Source organism: Schistocerca gregaria, chromosome 6, assembly GCF_023897955.1.
Source record: "Schistocerca gregaria isolate iqSchGreg1 chromosome 6, iqSchGreg1.2, whole genome shotgun sequence".
In the NCBI taxonomy this organism is placed as follows: Eukaryota; Metazoa; Arthropoda; class Insecta; order Orthoptera; family Acrididae; genus Schistocerca; species Schistocerca gregaria.
In genome coordinates this window covers 326983215-327007302 of record NC_064925.1, presented here as the reverse complement: position 1 = coordinate 327007302, position 24088 = coordinate 326983215, and positions in this window count along the sequence as shown.

Here is a 24088-nt window from a genome sequence, read left to right as displayed (position 1 = left end):
GGATGGTGCAAGAGCGGACTATTAATCAAACAATCTTTTAATCCCTCAAAAGCAGACTGGCATTCTGGAGTCCAAACCCATGCGATATTCTTTTTTAGCAGGTTGAGTAAACATGGATCATTAAATAAATGATCTTTAACAAAACGTCGGTAGAATCCAAACAAACCGAACATTGACCTGAGTTGCTTTTTATTTCGGGGCGCTTCAAACTTTTCAATACATGATAATTTGGATGGATCAGGTAATATACCCTCTCTGCTAATTTCATGGCCCAGGAATTTTATTCTGTCCTTTACACATTCAGTCTTTTCTAACTTTAATTTCATACCTCCATTTTCAAGAGCTTCTAGTACCCTGTCCAACAGACTGATATGTTCTTCCCATGTGGGAGTTGCCAACAGAATATCGTCTACGTAAATGGTTACTTGATCTAATAATTCCTGTCCTAATACATGAGCCATAACTCTTACAAAGGCACACACTGAAATATTCAATCCGAACGGAACTACTTTATACTGGTAGCATACTCCTTCATACAAAAATGCTGTATACTTACGTGATTCCTTAGCCAGCGGCAAATTCCAGTAACCACATGTTATGTCCATGGAAGTAAAGTACTTAACCCCTCGGAACTTTTGAATTAACTCATCCATATTTTGAGGACGATCACTTTCTCTGATGACAATTTCATTTAACCAGCGTGCATCCAATACTAATCTAACACTTCCATCACGCTTAGGCACTACAACAAGAGGACTATTGTATTCACTAATTGCTTGCTCTATGACACCCCATGCCAACATACGTTTAATTTCATTTCTCACTGCTTGTTTCCTTGCAACATGTATTGGATAAGGCTTCTTAAAAAATACCTTCCCAGGCTTGATATTCAAATGGCATTCATAACCTTTAACTTCACCAGGTGCGTTTGACAATACATTACTATGCTTAGTTAACACACTCTTTAACTCTGATCTTTGTTCGTCAGCAATTTGCTTTGTTGATTGTACCTTTTCCTCTATTTCCTTTAGGATGTGTCTCTCTTCAACCTTAGCACTTTCCTCATTCTCACTGAAAACCAAATTTTCCTGCAAGTATCCTTTATTCTTTATTACTCTAATAGGCAGTTCCCAAGTTTCATTACTACCGCCTGTATGACTTCCTATAAAAGACTCTCTTATCACTTTAGAGTCAGGTAAAGTTAAAATTAAGTTGTTCTGATCAAAATTGATCTTTCCCTGGTACTTTGATAAGAAATCAGTACCAATCAACATATCAACACTTAAGCCTAGCACAATCAAACAAGGATGATCTATTACTACGTCATTTATACCAATGGGTATCAAAGCTTCCTGTTGAACTGGTCTAGAGACTTTTCCAGTAGCACCTATAATCTTTAAGCCACTTACTTTCATAACTGTTAACTTCTCTTTATTGGGTATGGTGTCAAAAAATGTTTGTGATAAAGCACTTGCTTCACTGCCACTGTCAAGCAGACAACGCACAGTGACTCCTGATATGTTTACTTTGATAACAGGGTGAGTTATTTTACATTGAACAGGTTGCTCACACACCTCGTCTAATAAATCTCGTTCTATGTTCTTCCAGCTAAAGTAATTCTGATCAGTTGCAATTACATTTACATTTACATCCTGGGGCTCATCATGCTCTATAATCTTAGCTGCTTTCTCTAATCTGTCCACTAACTTTAAATCGAAGCATCTGACGACTTTTTCTACTTTTGTTTGCTGCACATCAGCCAAACTATCCTCTACCTCTGAGCAACTGCGTCCCTGCGCAATATTGCTGTTCATAAGAATGTCGTCACCTTCAACCATTTGTGGCACGTTTACACAGCTACTAGATTCTTTCACCTCGTTACTATTTCTACCCCCTTCATTCATCATTTCCTCCTCTCTAAAGTTTTGCAGTACTGATTCTACTTCTGCTACTTCTACTTCAGCTTTTAGATTGCCATTTTCATCGAAGATGTAAGCTTTTACTTCATCATTATTCCCATCAGACTCAAACCCATTATCTATTTCTTCCCCATTATCTACCTTGAGTTCCTGTTCTTCCTTGACCCATTTTTCTAGTGTATCCAAAATACTATCCACTATTTTGTGAGAGTGGCTTAACGCATCACTGGTATTATCTGTATTTATTTCGTCATCCATGTTGTCTGTCTGTGTATGTTGGCTGATTGTCTGTGTTTCCGTTACTGGCTGTGTTACTGTTACCGCCTGGTGAGCGCCAGTTTCCTCATAGACGGGATTTAGTTTCCCACACGCGGCCTGTTGTGTTCATCTGTGACACCACTAGATATAGTAGCATCATGACTCCCTTCTTGTCTTAATGGCATAGTATTTACTTCTCCACTTTCGTCATAGTAGTTGTTACGAAAGCGTGGTGAGTATCTACCCCCTCTTCCTCTGCCACGGCTTTGGTTTCGATAGTTTGTTTTGGTGTGCCTAACTTCCATATTTCTAACGTTCACGTTTCCATTATTTTGTACGTGATTGTTAGAAGATTTGTTATTCTGCTGCACCTGCTCCTCAGCAGCAGCTACTCTTTCCACTCTTTCCAGATATTCAATAAATTTGTCTATATTATCTCTAGGGGCGGAAATGATCCTCTTCTGCCAGTACCACGGCAGCTTACCTTCTAAACCCATAATGATCATATCTGGCTTCATCTTTTCTGTCAAATGTGACAGTCTTGCAACCCACTTCCTAGCGAAATCCTTTACTGATTCACGCCCTGGGAAAAACTTCTTACCACTCCAGAATTCCCTTAACACATCATTTTGTTTGCTATGTGACCAGTATTCGTTGAGAAATGCAGACTTAAATTCAGATAAAGTTTTACATTTGATCATTACATCCGCTGACCATCGCAAAGCATCACCTGACAAATGACTTCTTATAAATGAAATTTTTTCTCTTTCTGACCAAGTGTTGGGGAGAACATCCTCAAAGTCATTCCAAAATTCAAGAGGGTGAATGTACTTATCAGGATCAAAGCGCAAAAACTGTCGACACCCTATAAAAGCGGCGTCAACTGAAGTCACATGCTGTACAGTAGAATGACTAGAATTAACAGAGGTTACTCTATTTTCTAGGTTAGCAATGTTAGTATTTAATTCCTCTACTTGTGACTCTACTTCTTCTATCCTGGCAGAACATCTTTGTTCCACTGCACCACGAATTTCGGTACAGGTTTCTTTTACTTTCTCAATGTTTTTCTGACAAGTATCTACTTTAATTTGTACCTCTTTAACTTTGTCAGAGCAAAGTTTGGACTCGTTGCTCAATCTTTCGGACAACCTCACTTCCAAAAGTTCATCTGCCTCTTGATAATTTTTTTGAATTTGATCTATTTCACATTTGAAAGTACTATGCATTTTAGTTAACTGTTGCCCTACTTTTACTTGAATGTCATGATGAATAGCATCTATCTTATAATTCAAACTATTCCATTTTGATTGCAGTTCTTCTTTTAGTTCTTTATTACTATCCTCAATTTTAGCCTCAATTTTATTTTGGTTTGATTCGAGTTTGGCAAACAGTATTTGCATCCAATCCGGAGCTTCTACCTTGATACTTTGTATCTCTTGACTTGACTGAGCTGGAGATATATTGAGCTCAGTTTCACTACCTGACAAAGTTAGCAACTCTACTGGCTCCCTTTTGACTTCTATTTCACTTATTGATTGCATCCCTGCACTCTCATTTAAATTAAAGTCATAATTTACTGGTGACAAATTACGTTCTAGTTCAATATTTGAGGGATTAATGGAACCATCCTCATTAAACTCAATTCCTGATCCTGAGGATTCTTGGTCAGAGACCGGTTCCCTTCTGAAATGTACACTACTTTCCATATCTTTTAGTTTGTTAGCAGCAGTTAATAAATATTTTAAAAGTCTTTGACTTAACTTAAATGCTTGATTTCGACGAATGATGTCGTCGCGGTGTACCAGCAATCGTGATGCGACGCGTCGCGACGTATTGAAGGCAGCAGCAGCAGCTGTAGCGTCGAGTACCGCCACAGGAATCGCCTACTGCAATAGCTCCAGGGGGGGGCAGCAAGGCACCGTTGACCGCTCGGCGCAGCCGGCAGCTGTCTCGCAGATCAGCGCAGCTCCGCGATGACGCACCGTCTTCCTTTAGTCTCAGCGCCGTCGGCAGCCGCGATCCAGCATCGTCGCCTTCCTCACCATCGTCACTAACCAACGTACAGCGGTAGACACTTATTGTTTATACACTACGCCCGCCTTTACTGGTAACACTGTTCCCACACTAGTTCAATTCAGTGTCCTGTTATTGCCTACCGAGTTCGTTAATTTATACCAATCGCTTTCACACATCGAGCACTTTTATTTGCTTTTAATTCAGTTTTCCCGGCCGATGCACCATATGTGGGGCGGCGAAGAAGTTGTCGAATGAGTTGTTTGAATGTTCATTTCACGTAACAGACTATTGCCGATGCAACATATGTGGGACGGCGAAGAAGTCGTTGTTTAATGTTGAATGAAAGTTGAACATTGCCACCTTAAATCACGCGAGCCTGGCAACTAATTTGGTGGCCAGTCAGAAAGCGAAGGGAAACTTACTGACCTTAGTTCCCAGTCTGCACGGCCACATTCCTGTACAGCCCAGCTAAACGAAAAATATCCATAGTTCTTCACGGGATTAGGGCTGCTTCAATAAAATTTAAAGTTCCAAACAAGATTTTATTATCTTAAAGGCTCACACAAATTACTCGAAACTTCTGTAAATGCTAAAGACATTAAATATTGTTAATTCAGCCAATCGTTTAATAGTTCAGAGGCGACTTCTACAGCAAGTTCCTCCCGAATAGTTCATTACTCTAACTAACGGTGCTCTATTAATAGTTCGCAATAATGTTAAAAAAAAAAGATTAATGCTCGCCTTAAAAGTGGAGTTAGTCACCACTTGCCACGCGGAATTATACTTCACACGGACGGCACAATAACAGTTTGTTACCGAAGTCTAAACGATCCAGGACGGTGTACAGTCCTCGCGATTTTCAATGTCCGTTTACATTGCTAAGTACGCACATGTCACAGCCCGCTATGACGTCACCCGAGGCGAGGCGCGATCGGACGTTAAGCTCGCGTGGACTAGGCGTTGGTCTAATGCGGAGTGAGCTTACTACTGCCTCTGCCGCTCTTTTTATATAGCTCCGGCGCGTACCGCCAAGAGAGCATCTGTTCTTTCCGTTCCTATGCAGATGCCTGCAGCCTCCAAATGATCGCTATCTCAGGCACATAATCTTAAATATCACATTTAATAATAGCGTTACAAACTTCTCAATTTTTGTATACATACATCTGAGCAGTACAGAAGCACGTAGAAAATCTCAGCCCGCTAAAATTAAAACTTTACTCTCTAGAATTTTTACAATGGAACTAACGGTAGATTGTTACCTCTGAACCATAGCTTTATCAAGACTTGTATCAGCTGTTAATTATGCTACAAGACTAAAACTTGGTGTAGCTTTGTTAATTGTCCTATCTGATCGTTGGTCTTAAAGAATTTGTTTTATCATTAAAATTTAAAGTACTTAATCTATAATGCTTATGTACATTTTACTCACAAAAGTAGTTTTTACTAAATTACTAAAAAACTAGAAGAGGTAACTGATTGTGGTATTTCCATTATTATTATTAGGGTGAACTGAAGCATCCTACCAATTTTCAATATTGTAGCTCTATTATTTCGCGCCTCTGATTTTTCCGAAAAACGCGGATTCTGGAGTCAATTTTAGTTTTATGGTTTTGGAAACCAGCACCACTCATTCATGACTTCTTACTGCACCTTCTCACCAAATTTTGGCTTCCTAGCGTCATTATTTAGCGCCTCCTATTTTTCTTTCAAAACGTGAATTTTACGTAAACTACTAATTTTATAACATTAAGATTTGTTACCTGAAACATTATTACATAGAACTATACTTTAACAAAGTTTTACACACAAATCTTAATTTTTACTTTTATGTTAAATGTGGTGCAATACTATATGCAGGCGCGTTACGATGACGTGACGCTACTAGCAGTGAACTAGGGAAGTCCCGTGCACTCGCTCGCCTCTGTATCTTATACATGATACAGCGCTTGCTTTGCTTCACTTCTACCGACCCCCCGACTCAGATGATATAATAGCTGAACGCTTCGAAGAAAACTTGACTCTCATTACAAATAAGTACCCCACTCATACAGTTATAATTGGTGGAGATTTCAATTTACTCTCGATTTGTTGTCTAAAATACATGTTCAAAGCCGGTGGCTGACAGAAAACATCTTCCGACATTGTACTAAATGATTTCTCTGAGAATTACTTTGAACAATTAGTTCATGAGCTCACACGAATAGTAAGTGCTTGCGAAAACACACTTGACCTCTTAGCGACAAATAGTACGGGGACTAGTGAACACAAAGTCACTGTAGCGACACTCAAAACCATATCAGCCAAAACCACTAAAAATAAACGCAAAATATATCTATTTTAAACAGCAGATAAAAATTCGCTTGATGTCTTCCTAAGAGAGAGTCTCCATTCTTTCCAAGCTAATTATGTAAGTGTAGACCAGATATGGCTAAAATTCAAAGATACAGTATCGACAGCAACAGATAAATTTATACCGCGTAAGTTAATAAGAGACGGGACTGAACCACAATGTTACACAAATCACGTCAGAACACTGTTGCAGTGGCAACGAAAAAAAAAGCATGCCAAATTCAGAAGAACGCAAAATCCCCAAGACTGGTTAAGTTTCACGGAAGCTTGAAATTTAGTGCAGACATGAATGCGAGATGCTTTTAATAGTTTCCACAATGAAATATTGTTTCAAAGTATGGTAGAATACCCAACGAGATTCTGGTCGTATGTAAAGTACACCAGTGGCAAAATAAAGTTTTTCGTAATTCCTTCACGAGAGAAGACGAAGTAAATATTCCAGAATTCTAAACCAGAACAGCTGTTGGCATGAGTGACATAACATTAGATATCTCTTAAAAAGGCATGTCTTCCGGTCCAGATGGTATACCGATCAGGTTCCTTTCAGAGTATGCAGACACGACAGCGCCTTTCTTAGCAATCATATACAACCGCTCACTTGACGAAAGGTCTGTTCCTAAGGACTGGAAAGTGGCACAGGTCACACCAATGTTCAAGAAGGGAAGTAGGAGTAACCCATTGAATTATAGACCCATAGCACTGACCTCAATTTTCAGTAGGATATTGGAGCATATACTGTACTCGAACATTATGAATCACCTTAAATAAAATGACTTATTTATACATAAACAACACGGATTCAGAAAATGTCGTTCTTGTGCAACACAGATAGCTCTTTATTCCCATGAAGTAATGAGTGCTGTCGACAAGGGATCTCAGATCGATTCCATATTCCTAGATTTCCAGAAGACTTTTGACGCCGTTGCTCACAAGGAACTATTACTCACATTGCGAACATATGGAGTATTGTCTCAGTTGTGTGACTGGATTCGTGATTTCCTGTCAGAGAGGTCACAGTTCGTAATGACAGGCAGTAAATCATCGAGTAGAACAGAAGTGATATCTGGCGTTCCGCAAGGTAGTGTCATAGGCCCCCTGCTGTTCCTGATTTATATAAATGATCTAGGTGATAATCTGAGCAGCCCCCTTAGATTGTTTGCAGATGACGCTGTAATTTACCGCCTGGTAAAATCATCAGCGGATCAATTCCAATTACAAAATGATCTAGAGAGAATTTCTGTGTGGTGCGAAAAGTGGCAATTAGCACTAAACAAAGAAAAGTGCGAGGTCATCCATATGGGTACTAAAAGATATCCGATAAAGTTAGGGTGTACCATAAATTGCACAAATCTAAGGGCTGTCAATTCGACTAAATACCTAGGAATTACAATTACGAGCAACTTGGAAAGAGCACATAAATAATATTGTGGAGAAGCCGAAACAAAGACTGCGCTTTGTTGGCAGAACTCTTAGAAGATGCGACAAATCCATTAAAGAGACAGCTTATATTACACTTTCCGTCCTCTGCTGGAATATTGCTGCGCGGTATGAGATCCTTACCAGGTAGAATTGACTGAGGACATCGAAAAAGTGCAAAGAAGGGCTGCTCGTTTCGTGTTATCGCGCAATAGGGGTGAAAGTGTATAACGTCGCAGTCTGGGTAACTAGGGTTAGAGCTGTTTTATTGACGTTATATAAAAACATCTATATGGGCTGCGCTGAAATCCCACCGAGTGCGTATTATTTGTCTCGATCAGGTCAAGCAAATACGTGCTCCCCGGCGTATTTAAACACACTTATACGTAGGGAAGTATCAGTTCCTATTCCGGTATTAATCATAGCTTCAGTACATACACAACACCAATATCTCCAGTGAAGTTTTTCAGTTTACTTGAGCCTAATAGTTCGTAACAGAGCGATAAGTTGTTAATGTGGCAAAGAGTACTTCTGCACGCCGCGTTCCTTCGACAATCAATGTCGTCGCACAGATAATTATTTACTGAGTACACAATATTGAATGGATTGAAAGAAGTTATTAATGCAGTAATAACACTGAATGCTGGTTTATTGCATTATTTTCACATCCTAACATTGCCGTAAGGAAGTAGCTTTTCCTATCTGGGTGGAATTAATGACGTATACTTCAGTCCAAGATTTTGTGCAAGTTGCAGAGTCCATTAACTCATTTACGAAAGTTAATTCTTTTCTCACAATTCGGTTTCAAAATTGCAGAGTCCATTAACTCATTTTACGAAAGTTAATTTTTTTCTCCCCCCATGAACCATGGACCTTGCCGTTGGTGGGAAGGCTTGCGTGCCTGAGCGATACAGATAGCCGTACCGTAGGTGCAACCACAACGGAGGGGTATCTGTTGAGAGGCCAGACAAACGTGTGGTTCCTGAAGAGGGGCAGCAGAATTTTCAGTAGTTGCAAGGGCAACAGTCTGGATGATTGACTGATCTGGCCTTGTAACACTAAACAAAACGGCCTTGCTGTGCTACTACTGCGAACGGCTGAAAGCAAGGGGAAACTACGGCCGTAATTTTTCCCGAGGGCATACAGCTTTACTGCATGATTAAATGATGATGGTGTTCTCTTGGGTAAAATATTCAGTAGGTAAAATAGTCCCCCATTCGGAACTCCGGGCGGGGACTACTCAAGAGGATGTCGTTATCAGGAGAAAGAAAACTGGCGTTCTACGGATCGGAGCGTGGAATGTCAGATTCCTTAATCGGGCAGGTAGGTTAGAAAATTTAAAAAGGGAAATGGATAGGTTAAAGATAGATATAGTGGGAATTAGTGAAGTTCGGTGGCAGGAGGAACAAGACTTCTGGTCAGGTGACTACAGGGTTATAAACACAAAATCAAATAGGGGTAATGCAGGAGTAGGTTTAATAATGAATAGGAAAATAGGAATGCGGGTAAGCTACTACAAACAGCATAGTGAACGCATTATTGTGGCAAAGATAGATATGAAGCCCACACCTACTACAGTAGTACAGATGACGACGAAATTGAAGAAATGTATGATCAAATAAAAGAAATTATTCAGATAGTGAAGGGAGATGAAAATTAAATAGTCATGGGTGACTGGAATTCGGTAGTAGGGAAAGGGAGAGAAGGAAACGTAGTAGGTGAATATGGACTGCGGCAAAGAAGTGAAAGAGGAAGCCGCCTGGTAGAATTTTGCACAGAGCACAACTTGATCATAGGTAACACTTGGTTCAAGAATCATAAAAGAAGGTTGTATACATGGAAGAACCCTGGAGATACTAAAAGGTATCAGATAGATTATATAATGGTAAGACAGAGATTTAGGAACCACGTTTTAAATTGTAAGACATTTCCAGGGGCAGATGTGGACTCTGACCACAATCTATTGGTTATGACCTGTAGATTAAAACTGAAGAAACTGCAAAAAGGTGAGAATTTAAGGAGATGGGACCTGGATAAACTGAAAGAACCAGAGGTTGTACAGAGTTTCAGGGAGAGCATAAGGGAGCAATTGACAGGAATGGGGGAACGAAATACAGTAGAAGAAGAATGGGTAGCTTTGAGGGATGAAGTAGTGAAGGCAGCAGAGGATCAAGTAGGTAAAAAGACGAGGGCTAGTAGAAATCCTTGGGTAACAGAAGAAATATTGAATTTAATTGATGAAAGGAAAAAATATAAAAATGCAGTAAATGAAGCGGGCAAAAAGGAATACAGACGTCTCAAAAATGAGATCGACAGGAAGTGCAAAATGTCTAAGCAGGGATGCCTAGAGGACAAATGTAAGGATGTAGAGGCTTATCTCACTAGGGGTAAGATAGATACTGCCTACAGGAAAATTAAAGAGACCTTTGGAGATAAAAGAACATCAAGAGCTCAGATGGAAACCCAGTTCTAAGCAAAGAAGATAAAGCAGAAAGGTGGAAGGAGTATATAGAGGGTCTATACAAGGGCGATGCACTTGAGGACAATATTATGGAATTGGAAGAGGATGTAGATGAAGATGAAATGGGAGATACGATACTGCGTGTAGAGTTTGACAGAGCACTGAAAGACCTGAGTCGAAACAAGGCCCCCGGAGTTGACAACATTCCATTGGAGCTACTGACGGCCTCGGGAGAGCCAGTCCTGACAAAACTCTACCATCTGGTGAGCAAGATGTATGAGACAGGCGAAATACCCTCAGACTTCAAGAAGAATATAATAATTCCAATCCCAAAGAAAGCAGGTGTTGACAGATGTGAAAATTACCGAACTATCAGTTTAATAAGTCATAACTGCAAAATACTGACACGAATTCTTTACAGACGAATGGAAAAACTAGTAGAAGCCGATCTCGGGGAAGATCAGTTTGGCTTCCGTAGAAATGTTGGAACACGTGAGGCAATACTGACCGTACGACGTATCTTAGAAGAAAGATTAAGGAAAGGCAAACCTACGTTTCTAGCATTTGTAGACTTAGAGAAAGCTTTTGACAATGTTGACTGGAATACTCTCCTTCAAATTCTGAAGATGGCAGGGGTAAAATACAGGGAGCGAAAGGCTATTTACAATTTGTACAGAAACTAGATGGCAGTTATAAGAGTCGAGGAGCATGAAAGGGAAGCAGTGGTTGGGAAGGAAGTGAGACAGGGTTGTAGTCTCTCCCCGATGTTATTCAATCTGTATATTGAGCAAGCAGTAAAGGAAACAAAAGAAAACTTGGAGTAGGTATTAAAATCCATGGAGAAGAAATAAAAACTTTGAGGTTTGCCGTTGACATCGTAATTCTGTCAGAGACAGCAAAGGACTTGGAAGAGCAGTTGAACGGAATGGATAGTGTCTTGAAAGGAGGATATAAAATGAACATCAACAAAAGCAAAACGAGGATAATGGAATGTAGTCGAATTAAGTCGGGTGATGCTGAAGGAATTAGATTAGGAAATGAGACACTTAAAGTAGTAAAGGAGTTTTGCTACTTGGGGAGCAAAATAACTAATGACGGTCGAAGTAGAGAGGGTATAAAATGTAGACTGGCAATGGCAAGGAAAGCGTTTCTGAAAAAGAGAAATTTGTTAACATCGAGTACAGATTTAAGTGTCAGGAAGTCATTTCTGTAACTATTTGTATGCCATGTATGGAAGTGAAACATGGATGATAAATAGTTTGGACAAGAACAGAATAGAAGGTTTCGAAATGTGGTGCTACAGAACAATGTTGAAGGTTAAATGGGTAGATCACATAACTAATGAGGAAGTATTGAATAGGATTGGGGAGAAGAGAAGTCTGTGGCACAACTTGACCAGAAGAAGGGATCGGTTGGTAGGACATGTTCTGAGGCATCAAGGGATCACCAATTTAGAAGGGGGGGGGGGACACCGTGGAGGGTAAAAATCGTAGAGGGAGACCAAGAGATGAGTACACTAAGCAGATTCAGAAGGATGTAGGTTGCAGTAGGTACTGGGAGATGAAGAAGCTTGCACAGGATAGAGTAGCATGGAGAGCTGCATGAAACCAGTCTCAGGACTGAAAACCACAACAACAACAATTCGTTTCTCACAATTCAGTTTCAAAGTTTAGTCTCTATATCGGTCCATCATTAATAGTTCCTATCTTTGGGTAATGTCCAGGCTTTTATTGAAAATATTCAATTCAAGACAATTTCGAATCTTTCGCTATCTGGATTCTACGTGATATCCGATTTGAAGTTACTGATTTACTTCTTACAAGTTCAGTGCGTCGTAGTAGATCGCAAATTTTTAGCGTTCAAAAAACAATCTCGTCGCGGCCACGTATACACTCTGAGGTACGACTTGCTCCGGGAAACTCTCGTAACATAGTAACAATGCATGGCTCTTTCTTAGGTGTTATACACGATTCTCAAAGAGTACTCATAAGGAGTAATTTAGAGATAGTGCGTCCTACTCTGCGATTTCTAATTACGGTACTTTGCCATCTACTATGATTTTATTTTGAAACTAATGGTACTCTATCTTTTTTCTTTCTTTCTTTTTCAAAACACTAAGGTACCTGGTACTGAATTTCTTTTCTATCTACGAGCTACTATTTAAGCAATATTATTCCACAAGGGACTTTGTTTGTTTTTTCTGTTTTTTTTTTTCATTAATGAAATTTGGAACTTGATTTTTGAGACTTTTCGACTTTGGAATACTATTTTTATCTTCATTTTTCGTCCATAGGAAGCGGACATTATACCCGAGTTAGGGTGGCAGTCACTGAAACACAGGCGGCTTTCTTTGCGCCGAGATCTGTTTACGAAATTTCAATCACCAACTTTCTCTTCCGAATGCGTAAATATTTTGTTGACAGTCACCTACGTAGGGAACAATGATCATCATAGTAAAATAAGAGAAATCAGAGTTCGAACGGATAGATTTATGTTTTCGTTTTTCCCACGCGCCATTCGAGAGTGGAATGGTACAGAAGTAGTATGAAAATGGTTCGATGAACTCTCTGCCAGGCACTTAAGTGTGAATTGCTGACTAACCATGTAGATGTAGATGTAGTACGGAAGTATCGGTATATCTGGTTGTCTGTACCGGGAGTGCATTGGGGCCTGAAGATGGCGTTATTGAGACGCCGAAACTTGTATAAATAAAATAACTTCTCAACATACGGCTGTCTGTCGATTTTCCTTAGTAAATAACTAAATCATTGTGGCCGAACGAACAATCGAACATACACCCACCCCAATACAAGACCAGTCTGTTTGCAACAGCGCTGATTTTGTTTATTCCTATTGCACAATACTGGTTTGCAAAGTTATTGCTAGGTTGTTCATTATTTCTCACTCTCAGTCACTGCACACACTGCGAATACTACGGACACTGTACACATTGTTTCGTAATGTAACACTACACACACTAGCAGCTAACACAGCGACGATGCTTGCTCCTCGTTTTGTGCACCACAACATCCAATTCGCTAGCCTGAAAAATTGAGTCAGCATCCCAAAATAACAAGTGAGATGTTGATCTCAGGCAGTATTATATAGTAGATAATTTTGGGAGCTTTTCCTGAAATGTAAATAGAATAAAAGAAAAGAAAAAATGAAAAAACCGTGTAGAGGTGTTAGCCTATGTGATATGATAGATGTTTTATTATTAGGCTGATGCATAGGTTCGTAGCGTTTATCCATAAGTTTAATAACCACAACAGGTACACATAGCAGAGACTTTAGTGACTGGCTCTGAGCACTATGGGACTTAACATCTGAGGTCATCAGTCCCCCAGAACTTAGAACTAATTAAACCTAACCAACCTAAGGACATCACACACATCCATGCCCGAGGCAGGATTCGAACCTGAGACCGCAGCAGTCGCGCGGTTCGGGACTGAAGCACCTAGAACCGCTCAGCCACCGCAGCCGGCGCAGAGACTTTAGTCATCAGTAATATATTCTCCTTCACAATTTATAACAGCCTGCCAATACTGGGGTAAATTTCGATTCCACGACTGTAGAAATCACGTGGTTTGGAGGCGAATAACTCTCCTGCCATATTCGGGCCGCAATTTCATCCGCAAAGGAAGTTCCTTGAAGGTTGTTCCACAGAAAGCGGACAAGATGAAAATCTAAGTGCGCAAGATCAGGCGAATAAGGAGGGCGTGCAGTGACTTCCCAACCGAAGTCCTGTATAGTGTTTCTTGTCAGTCTAACAGGATGCGGGCGGATGTTATCGTGAAGTAACATCACTTCAGGTAGTCTACCTCGTCGTTGTTATTGGACTGTCTCTGCAAGACGTCTCAGTTGTTGACAATAAATGTCAGCAGAGTTGGTTACGTCTAGGGGGAGCAATTCGTAGCACACCACACCGTCACTGTTCCACCGGATGCATAACGTTACCTGTTGTGGATGTGCACATTTCTCTGTACGAGGAGCTACTGCTCTGTTTTGGCGCCATTATTTCTTTAGCGTCCTTAAGTTAGCATAAAGACACCATTTCTCGTCACCAGTAACGGCATAGGCTGGGAATGGTCGGAGTTGTTCGCGAGTCAGTTGATGACGAGCAAGCAGAAATGGACATGTGGCTACTAGCTGATAGTTGTGGTCTTGGCTTGGAGCAAGCGCTACCCATACATATGATTTTTGGACCATTTCCATTGCAAGTAAATGTCCCACGACAGTGGAATGGTCACAGTTCATCACATTTACTGGTTCTCGAGTGGGCTAAGGTAGGTCATCATGGATTAATGCCTTTAACCGATCTTCATCAAACCACAAAGGTCTTTCTGAATGTGGAGAGTCACTAATGAAAAAACGATCTAAGGTAAAACGAGAAAACCATTTTCTTACTGTGCTCTGTCAAAAGTCATTGACACCATGCACAGCGCAAATGATACTGGCAGCTTCCGCAGCTGTCGCCGCTCTATTGTCTTAAAACAGAAGAATATACGAGGGTTGGAACTTTAATAGTGGCAGCTATTTATTTACAGCTGTTACAAAATAGATACATGTTTCAAAGTTTTACTGACCCTCAAATTAGTCACCAGAGTTGTGTATTACCCGCTGCCAGCGATTTGGAAGTCGTACGATACTCTTAGCAGTGCCAGTTGTGTTGACAGTTCGAGCGGCGCGGATTATTGCCAGACGAATTAGTAGCAGTTCTGAAGCGAATGCCGTGAAGTGTTTGCTTCAATTTATAAATCGAGTTGAACTTACGAGGGCTTAAGTCAGGGAGTGCAGTAGGTGGTGTAGCACTTATCAGCCCCATCAGTCAAACAAACCAATAACAGCTTGCACTGTACGTGCTTGAGCATGGTGCTGAAAAATGATGGGCAGGTCTTGCAGAAAGTGTCATCGCTTCTGTCTCTATGCTGTTCATTTTTGGAACAAAACCTACGACCATCTTAAAGACAGAAGTGATGACACTTTCTGCATGACCTGACCATCATTTTGCAGGACAATGCTCAAGCACGTACAGTGCAAGCTGTTACTGATTTGTTTGACTAATGTGGCTGCACCACCTACTGCACTCCCTGACTGAAGCCCTCGTGAGTTCATCTCGATTTCTAAACTGAAGGAAACACTTCACGGCATTCGCTTCAGTCGGGCAATAGACCGCGCCGCTCGAACTGTCAGCAGTGGCTGCTAAGAGTATTCTACGATCTCCACATCGCTGGAAGCGGGTTATACACAATTCTGGTGTCCAATTTGAAGTTCAGTAAAACTTTGAAACAAGTATCTATTTTGTACGTGCTGTAAATAAGAAGTTGCCATTATTAAAGTTTCACCCTCGTATGTCGGAAGTGTTCTGATTTCTCCACTTGGCACTTCATTTTCTTGCGTCCACAGTTCCGTTCACTATCTCCAAAAGACAAAATTACAATATGTAAACTCAAATAGCAACAGTGAACTACAATTAAAAAATGAGAATAAATAAATAAACCCATAGCAACCGAAATACCAACATTCAAAGCAAATACGCTACGAACTTATGCAACAACCTGATTGACTCGGGGAATCGAAATGAAAGACTAAACGGGTGTTACATTTACAAAAAAGTTGTTTCTGTTGGAGTCCAGGCATCGAGCTCACATCAGACCACAGCTCGCAGCACCTGACAAGAACACCTTGCTGAGTCAGCCTCTGCGACGTAGATCTAAGTCGTAAACAAAGATGGTGTACATCATTCCAGTGCTAACAAACTGTTGACTGGTTTGTTGGTTATGCGTGTAGCAGTTAACATAGCGCAATCTTTTCACGTTATGTTTCGAACTGGAAATATGTACTTCCGCAGCAACAAATGCCTCTTTCTTCCGTTCTTGATTTTTATTGTTTGATCTCATTGGCAACATCCATCTATGTTTTTTTACACATTAGCTACCATCAGTTTTCGCTACTATCTAGATACAATGATCTAATTACACTAAAAAAAGCATTACCGCTGTTCAGAACAAATTTGAATGCGTTAACGAAGCAAGGAGTATAATTATTACTAAATCACTGGAAAAATTACGCCATGAATACACGCCACAATGTGTTAGTCCGTTGCGTCTTCTTGAAACTCATATCCAGCTATGTACGGGAATCATGGAGGAACTAAACGGAACTCTAGCGATGCGCCTTTTTTTTTTTTTTTTTTTTTTTTTTTTTTTTTTTTTTTTTTTTTTTTGTCTACCGACCGATTTGATGCGGGTGCCAAGAATACTCCACCTCCTCATCTCGGAGTAGGTCTTGCACCGAACATGCTCAATTATTTGTTGGGTGTATTCCAATCTCTGTCGTCCCCTAAAATTTCATCCTTCCTTGTACCTACACTTGTCTGTCAGATGTCTGTGATTACTCGTTTTAGAGATGTCCATTCTTTCTCGCCTGAACTGTCTGTTGTGGTAATCATTATTGCAGTATACATAGCCTTAGATAACTTCAAACTTCCTATGCGCATCAACAAAAGACAATGTTATGCATCTGGTGGAAATAAAGGGCTCTGAGCACTATGGGACTTAACTGCTGAGGTCATGAGTCCCCTAGAACTTAGAACTACTTAAACCTAGCCAACCCAAGGACATCACACACATCCATTCCCGAGGCAGGACTCGAACCTGCGACCGTAGAGATCTCGCGGTTCCAGACTGTAGCGCCTAGAACATCTCGGACACTCCGGCCGGCCATCTGACGGCGTGGTGTACCACGAATTGCTCTCCCCGAATAGTAACCAACACAGCTGGCACATTTAATGCCAACAACTTAGACGCAGTCCAAGGACAACGACCAGGAACACTGCATGAAGTAATGCTACTCCACGATAACGCTCGCTTGCATTCTGGTAGACTGCTAGACTGACATTGCTTCAGTAGCCCATACCTTTCAAAATTGATTCCTCGGAACGCTTCTCTTAAACTTCAGTCTACTCTTCAGCATTATCTAATTTTCGCTACTCGGGCCAGTGTAATCGGAAAATTATTTACCATACGGATACCCAGCTTTATTGGAATCATGATCTTCATAATGCGTTGCAGGATTTGCGTTGTTGGTATTGTTAGTTTCGTGAGTTCCTGGTAGGCGCCGCTGCTCTTAAGGCGACGGCACAAGCATCAGTGTGATCACAGCTGCAGACAGTCATCACAGGACAAGACGAGCAGAGCTTTACTCGTATAGCTATTTTATAAAAGCGACAGCAATAGTGTTACTGCTCTTCGTGAATATCAATGCAGGAGTAGGGAGAGGTCCTCTTTGGACACCAGGGTTGAAGAACCTGATTCGGAAGTTCCTGGGAGGGGCCAACGGCCAATTGCGCCACAGATTGGTGAAGAAGTTAACTGTTGTCATGAATGACAATGCTGGGCACATCTTAAGGAGTGCACGAGCTGTGTCACGACAGCTGAACTTTCTATGGTCTACCGTTCGAAAAGTGCTGCAAACAGTTTTCAGGTGGAAATGGTATCTCTGGCGCGATTCCAGGCTGTCGTGGACGGAGATGGTCGTCTCACTGAACAACGTTTGTAGCCTGGAACGCAAACATGGTACGCACTTAACAATTGTTACCTTCTCACGTGGAAACTAAAATGTATTTGTGTCCGGTATACCTCTCCGCATGTTCTTACAAATGTTTACATAGAGTTCCATTGTCCTGCTACCAGTCGGTGTTCATGGGGGACCTCTCAAGTAGTGACAGTTTACTTACAACCACCCTATACGTCTGTCGTGGGTGCGCCTTAATTCGATTTCTTAATCTCTGTCTGATCGTGACATAACCCACCTGGAATCGTCTGTTGCTATACGTACATATTTCATATGCTTCACTCATTCCCTTTGTGTCTCCACGTAACCAGCTCAGTCTACTTTCCCTTATGGAAGTTATTACTCGCTGTAAAAGATGGTCAGCTATTCCCTTAGCAACAACCCTCTGGCCGCAGGATGTGTTCTGCAGCTACGAGAAGGAGCGTAAAGAGGACTCGTCCGTCCCTGTGTGGTGCTGCGCAAACAGCGCACGTGCGTGGGCGTCAGCCCGGCTGCCCGGCCATTGTGCATGCCCCACAAGATGGCCGCGGGCGACGCCTGACGTCTGCCAAGCGTTACGGACACCGAGGGGCGTCGACTCTTCCGGCGGCGCCATCTTCTGCAACTGGGCGCGTCACGAGAGCCGAGATACCGCCTGTCTACTTGTTTGTTCAAGAATAAGCCGCGGCTTTCACCTAAATTAAATGCCTTTGGGTTTCATCCTCACCGCAATCACTTTGGTCTGCTGCGTGATAGCAATTTCCATTGACTGCCTCCTCAACGCTTTCTTCGTCTTAAAGCCGCTGGTGATGGGTGGAAACGCCTGAAAACTTTCGAGTGCAAGAAGGTGCAGAATCCATACACATTACGAAAATTTAAGTATCCGTGCATGTGTGTGTGTGTGTGTGTGTGTGTGTGTGTGTGTGTGATCCACATCTCCTTCTAAACCAATGGAGAGATTTCAACAAAAGTTGGTGCACATGTCCCATACTGTCAGCTTGTGTGTTTGTGTGTGTGTGTGTGAGTGGGGGTGGGGGTGGGGGAACAATTCAAAAGATATAACATCATAAAAGTGAGTGAAGAACTGCCGTATCATGAATGACTTTTAAGTGTATTACTTTTACACTACCAACTATATTCGCAAAAAAAATTCACAGATAGTATCCACATATGCCGCTATGCACCTACAAAAATATATAGTTGTAACACACGTAGTTCAGGAAATAAGATGTCATAAATATTGAAATGCGTCGTTGAGTATGGTGTTTAAACTTATTACTTTTTTTCTGCTAACTCCATTAGCAGCACATTTTGCAGACATTTTCCACATACGCCGCTGAATGTACTTACAAAATTGTATCATTGGGTGACATATGGATCAGGAGATATGACGTCATAAGCACTGAGATGCTCGACGTTTAAATTTATTACCCCTTCGCTACCAACTGTATTCGCAACATAGTTCGCAGACAGTACTCACATATGTCGCTGAATGTTCTTACACAGAAATATCATTGTACGACACATAGTTTGAGTGGTACGACGTAATAAACACTGAGATTCGTGGAAAATTGCCTTATCATACATGAAGTTTTAATACAGTTATTCCGCAGTACTAACACACTCCTACTGACGAGTGAAATTAAGGAAATCCCTGACACCCAGCAGCGTTTGGTTCAAATAGCTCTGAGCACTATGGGACTTAACATCTGCGGTCATCAGTCCCCTAGACTAAGAACTACTTCAACCTAACTAACCTAAGGACACTCCACACATCCATGTCCGAGGCAGGATTCGAACCTGCGACTGTAGCAGTCGCGCGGTTCCAGACTGAACTGCCTAGAACCGCTTGACTACAACGGCCGGCCCAGCAGCGTTTCTGACAGCTTTCAACTGCGAAGCGCAAACGTCTGTAGGTGAAAACAATAGCCGTCTATACATCTATGAAGAGGAGTTGCCATAGAGACGTTTACAAAATCTGATCCTGGAAACGCGAAGCAGCTGCGCCCAGCGTGCGGAAACTGCCCGGGATCACGTTTCTTATTCTGGGTAATGTACATAATGCATATTTCTTTGTACGACTGTTTCATAATGTCAAAAGTATTTTCACAAATACAAGGAAACGAATTTTTCTGGAGACCTCACTATAAACACGATTCTTCTTTTGTTCTCGTTTCTAAAAGAAAATTCCCAATCTCGAATTTATGTCAGCCGTTATATTGGTAAGAAAAGAATTAATACCACTTCATATGCTTAACTAGGACATTAATTCGTCGTAAAAAGAGCATCAGAGGAGCTTTACTTCATTGCATTTTTTCTCCATCCAGTGCTTAACTGCAACAAAAATGTCATGATGAAGCAATATCAGAACGAGATTTTCACTCTGCAGCGGAGTGTGCGCTGATATGAAACTGTGTGCTGGGCCGAGACTCGAACTCGGGACCTTTGCCTTCCGTGGGCAAGTGCTCTACCAAATGAGCTACCCAAGCACGACTCACGCCTCCTCCTCACAGCTTTGCTTCTGCCATTTTTAATTTGCCAGGAAGTTTCTCATCAGCGCACACTCCGCTGCAAAGTGAAAACCTCATTCTGGAAACATCCCCCTGGCTGTGGTTAAGCCATGTCTCCGCAATATCCTCTCTTTCCAGTTTTAATCTGCCATGAAGTTTCATATCAGCGCACACTTAGCTGCAGAGTGAAAACCTCATTCTGGAAACATCCCCTAGGCTGTAGCTAAGCCATGTCTCCGCAATATCCTTTCTTTCAGGAGTTCTAGTTCTGCAAGGTTCGCAGGAGAGCTTCTGTAAAGTTTGGAAGGTAGGAGACGAGGTACTGGCAGAAGTAAAGCTGTGAGGACTGGGCGTGAGTCGTGCTTGGGTAGCTCAGTTTCGGTCTGATGGTTAGTTGCCCTGTGTAATAAAACAACTGAGTTAATAGAACAACAACGAACTTACACACATTAGATAAAACGAACAAAATAAAATTAAAAAAAGAGTTGGTAGAGCACTTCTCCGCGAATGGCAGAGGTCCCGAGTTCGAGTCTCGGCCGGACACCCAGTTTTAATTCTGCAAGGAAGTTTCAAGCAATATCGGTTTTTTAAAAAAGGTGCTGTACGTATTAATTATTTTAATTTCTTTACCGCCCACTTAATTTACAAGAGTACATCTAGGATTACTACATACGCTTCTTGTACGAAACACGTATTTCCACGCAAAACTAATATTTCCACTGAACTGGGTATTTCTTAACATTAAAATTGTTCGCTAACGTCGCTTCGTTCTTTCGTTGCCATCAATTCAGCAGCATTTCTGGCATGGCACTGCGTCTTCACTCAGTTTCTAGGATGAATAAACTAATGCCGCCATGTACACTTCTACGGGGCTTCACATAAAAACAAAAATGTAGGGAGAGAGAAAAAAACTAATCTATGCTGCTATACCTCTTCCATAGCTCCCTTTCCATTTCTTCAGACGTTCAGTTTATAAATCTAATTCCATAAATAGTAGACGTTTCACACAAAATCTGTAGATAACCACAGCAGTGTTTGTAAAGATTCGAGTGCTCATTGTGGTACACATCTCTTCAAGAAAGTAACCATTCATTTTCTCGACTGTTGACATTTAGAATACAACCTCGTCTGCTATCGAACTACATTAATTTCAACTATATAATATTCAAGAGATACTCAGAGGAACACGTTAATAGTTTCGTCGAATTGTTGATGGTTTTAATAGTAAAGACGACGTCACACGAAGCTGCATAAAGTTTTATCCCAGACGTGTTGTGCTCCTTATCGCACCTGGATGGGGTATTAAATTCTCACCTTCCTCCCTATTTTCTTATTTGCACCTTTTATCCATCTCATTAATCAGGCACAATACTGGGAATTTTTATCAGCAGAAAATCGTACCAGAAAACGGTTTTCACATTCATGTCTTGAAAACCAATCTCAGGAACTTCTGTAAGGATTTTGATTCGGTTTTCGCTAATAGCCTGATTCACGAGGAAGGTTGGTGTATATAATTCACAGTTGTACGAGGGCCGTTCAAAAAGTAATGGAACACAATTCCTTTTCTCCGCCAATTTCGGTGAAAAAATGCGGAATTTGTTGTGTGACATAGTGGAATATTATCATCTCAGCCCTTATAGTTTCATGAAGTTACGATAGGTGGCAGCGCTATACGTAACCATCAAAATGGCGTCTGTGACGGTGGTGCGTTCCAAGCAGAGAACTGTCATTGAGTTTCTTTTGGCAGAAGACCAGAGCGCCGCAGATATAAGCTGCCGCTTGCAGAAGGTCTATGAAGACCTGGTAGTGAGCAAAACCATGGTGAGCTGTTGAGCGAGACCTCTGTCATCGTCGGAACAAGATCACGGAAAATTGTCCGATCTCCCTCGAAAGGCCGGCCACCCACAACTCTTAACTCCTGCAGTGTTGGGACGTGTGGACACTCTCATTTGAGGAGGTCGGCGGATCACAATCAAACACTTCGCTGCACAGTTCGACGTCTCTGTTGATAGTGCTGACTCACTCGTCCACCAGTTGGGGTACTGAAAGGTGTGTGTCCGCTGAGTTCTTCGCCGCCTACCAGAAGGGCAGAATTGATTGCTCGTTACGAGGCTGATCGTGATAATTTTTTGTCGAACATCGTCACATGCGATAAACATGGGTTCATCAATCCTCACCGGAAACAGAATGGCAATCCATCGAGTAGAGAAACGTCCCCTCTCCTCTTGTCCGCCCCGATAGCTCAGTGGATAGCGTGACTGATTCCCGTTCTAAGGGCCCGGGTTCGGCTCCCAGCTGAGTCGGAGATTTTCTCCGCTCAGGGACTGCGTGTTGTGTTGTCTTTATCATCATTTCATCTCCATCCTTCGCGCAGGTCGCTCAATGTGGCGTCGAATGTAATGAGACCTGCAACAATATCTTCCGGCCAATGACGCCAAAAACTCATTTCATTCGAAGAAAAAGTTGAAAGTCGCACCCTCTTCCGGTAAACATGGAGACCGCCTGCTGGGTCTCTGAAGGGGTTATGTGTTTAATGTCCTCCTTCGTGGTGCAATGATCAGCTCTGAAGTGTATTGTGCTACCCTCAGGAAAATGAAGAAACGACTTCAGTGTGTTCGTCGTAACAAAAATGCAAACGAAGTTCTATTTCTCCCTGACAACGCAGGCCCCCACACAAGTCTGCGCGCCCCAGACGATCTCACAAATCTTCATTGGACTGCCCTTCCTCATCCAGCCTACAGACCGGACCTCGCTCCTTCTGACTTTCATCTGCTTAGTCCAATGAAGGACGCACTCCGGGGGAAGCAGTAAGTGAATGATGGGGAGATTATTGATACAGCAACACGTTGGCTCCGTCATCGCCCACCCTACGCGGGGACACAGGACCTCCCGGAAAGGTGGTGTGAGGCTGTCGCATTGAGCGGAGATTACATTGAAAAACAGTCAAATCTTTGTCATAATACTGAGCAACGACAAATGCGAAAATGTGTTTTTGAAATGTTATAGCGTCTTCCGTCTTCATAATTAGATCTGTCATATATTGTTTCTGACAAATTTTTAATGTTGTTATATTCCTTTTTTGAAGGCCTTAAATCTGGCACGTTAGCCAAAAGAATGGGGAATAATATGGTGTTTTGGATTCCTCAAGAAAACCAACCTGCTTTCAGAAAAAAATGTGTTGCATCACTTATTGAATTCCTCTCGCAGTAATACGAGGTGTTTAATATATTTATTGCCGTCTGTTCCCTATTTATTTGACGTTTGGAGCGACATTTCGAGGCAGTGATGGTAGTTACGAACTGATCAGCTACAGACGTGGCGGTATCTGTCAGGAAAAGCAATGAACAGCCGCAAAGTTTGTATGAATATTACTAAATTAAAATCCCCACCCGCATTTTCTATCTCCCTATGAAGCCTAATCTCAAGGGCAATTGTAGGGATTTCGATATGGTTTTCACTAATTGATCCACGAGGATAAGCTGCGTCTACTGATGAGCCAAAACATTATGACCACTGCCCACCCTGACGTTGTATGCCGTCTGGTGGCATTGCGGGTACGTGGCATGGAACAAAAGTATGCAAGCGAAGCAGACACGGAAGGAGGA